Raw genomic sequence first — 4,358 nt, 5'->3', positions numbered from 1 at the left:
GTCATAAAATATATGATGATGCACCGATCTCTTTTCTAAAACAAGCATTCCTTCATAGACACTTTTGAAATTTAATGGACAGTGAAATTGAGAACTTTAATAATTATTTATATTCTCTTTATCTAGTGTCTTGCCTTATTTTTATATGGTGACTAAAAACGTAAAATACTACATATATTATTCATGTTGAACATCACGTCCAAGGAACACAACTCTAACACGCACATGTCGGCTCTTTTCTGCTAATAAATCTTTGAGCAAAAGTTTCGAGGATCGATCCTCTCATCATCAACTGAACATTCATTTTGGATAGAACTCTAAAATGTTAATTTCAGATATCTATTCCTAGTATTGTTACAAAAAAAAGAATCGCTTCTTACGATAACTACCGGCTATCACTACAAAAATGGCCCTGTGACTAGCAATGTCATGTACAGTCCCAAACAGGAGTAAGTATGGTTTCAGGCCCCTGTTAGCAATATTCCAACAATATCATGGTGGGGAACACAAGAACTGTTCTTCAGACATTGTAGCTAAATGCGGAATTGAACCCAGTTTTCGGCGTGATGAGCAAACGCTTTAATCCGCCATCAATTTGTTTGACACATATAGCTACATACATCTACACCTTCATACACCTCCATATCTCCATACAGCTATATAGGTACATACACCTACAGCTACATGCACCAATAGCTACATACATCTACAGCTACATACACCTACAGTAAGATACACCTACAGCTACATGCACCAATAGCTACATACACCTACAGCTACATACACCTACAGTTACATACACCTACAGCTACATACACCTACAGCTACATGCACCAATAGCTACATACATCTACAGCTACATACACCTACAGTAAGATACACCTACAGCTACATGCACCAATAGCTACATACACCTACAGCTACATACACCTACAGCTACATACACCTACAGTTACATACACCTACAGCTACATACACCTACAGCTACATGCACCTACAGCTACATACACCTACAGCTACATACACCTACAGCTACATACGCCTACAGCTACAGACATCTATAGCTACATACATCTACAGCTACATACATCTACAGCTACATACACCTACAGCTACATACACCTACAGCTACATACACATACATACATCTACATGTACATACATCAATAGCTACATGCACCTACAGCTACATACACCTACAGCTACATACACCTACATGTACATACATCAATAGCTACATGCACCTACAGCTACATACACCTACAGCTACATACATGGTATTGTTATGGTATGGATAAATAACACACTTATATTTATCACCAGTTACTGTTCGGTATATGAATTCTAATGTGCACGCTTGTTTTATGCATATTCCTTTTTTAGTGACATTAAAACCAACTTACGACGCCTTCCATAAACACAGCGGACAACATTGTAATAAATAAACTGCGTATAAAGTGCAAAAGCTTTTAATTTATAAAAATACATAGAATACAAGTGATATATGAAAAAGAGAACATTTAGTTTTAGACACAGTAAAATGATATGCTTTCATGGGTTCCCAGCCGCGTCTACCAAATACACATGGGAAACAATGCACACAAACACATCTCAACATTTGATTCTGACGTGTTGAAAATGTAGGCTCGTATTTCAAAGGTACTGACAGGAAAGCTTATTGCCCTTTATATTTTCATTGTTCCCTCATTCGTTTCCATCAGTATATATAAGCTGATTTCTATGAAAATGGTTGTGTAAATATTTCAAAACAAGTCTCTCCAATAATTCTCTCGTTTGGATAATAAGCTTTATGGTCTATAATTTTGAGGGAAAGGAAGAATCTCTCCATTGGCGCCATGTGATCACATTTCGCACAACCCTACCTAATACCCACACGAATCTGCAGCAAACTGCTCACGAAAGTACTGAATGAAAAAGGGTGGGTGTAGAGCGGGGGAGAGGGAGGGGGTGGGGTGTGTGTGTGTGTGTGTGTGTGTGGGGGGGGGGGGGGGGGGGGGGGGGGTAATTAAGTATGCCTAAATATGTACAAACGTGTAAATATAATTTGATGTTAAATGAATATCTCCTCAGTTGGCGACCGCCTCCGTGGTCTAGTGTTGGAGCGTCTGCCCAGAGAGCGGAAGGTCCGGGGTTCGATCCCCGGCCGCGTCATGCCAAAAGACGTTAAAAGATGGTTCTTGTTGTTACCCAGTCCGGCGCTCGGCATTAAGGGGTTACACGGACTGCATGGTCGGCTCGGAGTCAGTATACTGTGTCTGAGTGGGGTATTCATGTTAAACTGCGGCATGGGATCTCAGTGGGCTAGCACTATAAATCGGCATCAGTCCGGCTTATTTCAAGCAGACACACACACATACATACGTTTATTACTTGCCCGTGAAGAGATCACCCGTTTAATAAACATACATATAGAATACTAAACAAGCTCCCGTGTAATACCAATTTTATGAAACGAGTGAATAGTTCTGGTATCTGACGAGCGAAAGCGAGTCAGATACCATAACTATTCACGAGTTTCATAAAATTGGTTTTACATGGTAGCGAGTTTAGTATTTTATTTCTTACTGGCCATTTATAATGTTTTTAGAACTATACTGTTGAGTGTGAATATGCTGACACCTACACGATCCACGGCATAATCCAACTGAGTTTAACACAATAATACTTCAGTAATACTTCAAATACGTCAAAAGTTGAAACGTATGAATTTAATACCATCCAGCGGTCCACCTTTAGAATTCAGGCGTCCGTTCCCCAAAATTATCGTAGCGTTAAGGTTATCGCAACTCATTCTTCCCCGCCCTTAAGGCGGGGAAGTATACGGGAAACGTTAATTTTGAAGTATGTATGTCGACATGTTGGTTTATTTGAAATTTCAAGCCACGCATTTACGGAAACAAAACATACAAATCATGTGCGTGGAATGTTGATGCTATTCTTTTCCAGCAATAAGAGATACTTCAAAATCGTCTTTATGTAGTTAATTGATGCATCTGGCCGTTTCTGGTCATTAGCTGACATTATTAAACCATTCATGTGTAATCCGATGTCCTTTCTTCCTCAAGGACTAATTTTCTGATTTTCATGGTGTATACAAAAGAAGAACTGTGCTCCGGAGATCGTAAATAACAGCATAATAAAAAATATGTTCTGAATATGCTTATTCATGAACAACGACGACATCTCAATTTAAATGTAATATGGCTGAATTCCACATTCTACATACCACACTTTTGATTGTTTGGATGCTCATGTTCCCTGGAGATATTTGGAATAGTTACTATTCCGTATTTTGAGTTAACCCAGTGCACCGCACATAGCCACATGTGAAACGTTTGGTAGCAAAGTCAAAGCAAAATCGGAGTAGTGAGTCGCCGAATTTGCATCAATGCTGTAGTATTTTTTAACCGTTTAATGGAATTCAATGTACAGCCGTAGCTCTGGTCACTCATATATTTTGTGTCCCATGGCTCAAATCTATTTGCGTCTGTACCGTGTTCCACTGACCTCGATAATCTGTTGGATGAAGGCACAGCTCTCTACAGGCTATGAGTGGTATTTAGGTCATAATCAGCTCCCAGCAGCCACTGCCTCAAGCGATATTGTCTACATAACAGATCAGTTTTATGGCTCCGTCACAGGTGCTCCAAACATTGAAGCAGGGAAAACAAATTTCATAGAATCATTTCAACAAGCAATATTGATATCCCCGTCACTTTTGGTAACTTTTAATGATGTCTCCATTGAAATTTTTACGGATTTTGATTCGTATGCATTATTTGACTCTCATCAGCGGAATGGTTTGGGTCAGATTGATCCGAATGGACAAGCGGTTTTACTTCTGTGTAGTACGGATGGATATTTATGTTACATCTTAACAGTATATCAGGCCACTATATATGCTTGTCGTAAGAGGCGACAAACGGGATCGGATGGTCAGGCTTTAGATGATGCATGGCATCGATCCCAATTGCGTGGATCGATGCTCATGATATTAGGCACTGGATTGTCTGGTCCAGACTCGATTATTTACAAAACGCCGTCATATAGCTGGGATATTGCTTAATGCGGCGTTAAACGACAAACCAATCAATCATCATCATATGAACTCAAACCAGTCATTGTTACAAGTAAACCACATTCCACAACAGTTATATACTGACACTGGATTAAAAAAACAGTACATAGAAAGAAAAAAAAGTAACTCAACTAATCATGATCACAATTGCTATTCTTTGAAAGAAAGAAATACAAAAAAGAAACTGACCAAAAAACGTAAAACAAGAGACGAGGAATCTCCTTTAATGATTAGCCCCGGTATTGAAATGTTCTCCAAC

Source organism: Haliotis rufescens, unplaced genomic scaffold (assembly GCF_023055435.1).
Source record: "Haliotis rufescens isolate VD_foot unplaced genomic scaffold, xgHalRufe1.0.p SCAF_6, whole genome shotgun sequence".
Classification (NCBI taxonomy): Eukaryota; Metazoa; Mollusca; class Gastropoda; order Lepetellida; family Haliotidae; genus Haliotis; species Haliotis rufescens.
Note: the sequence above shows the minus strand (reverse complement) of the source record.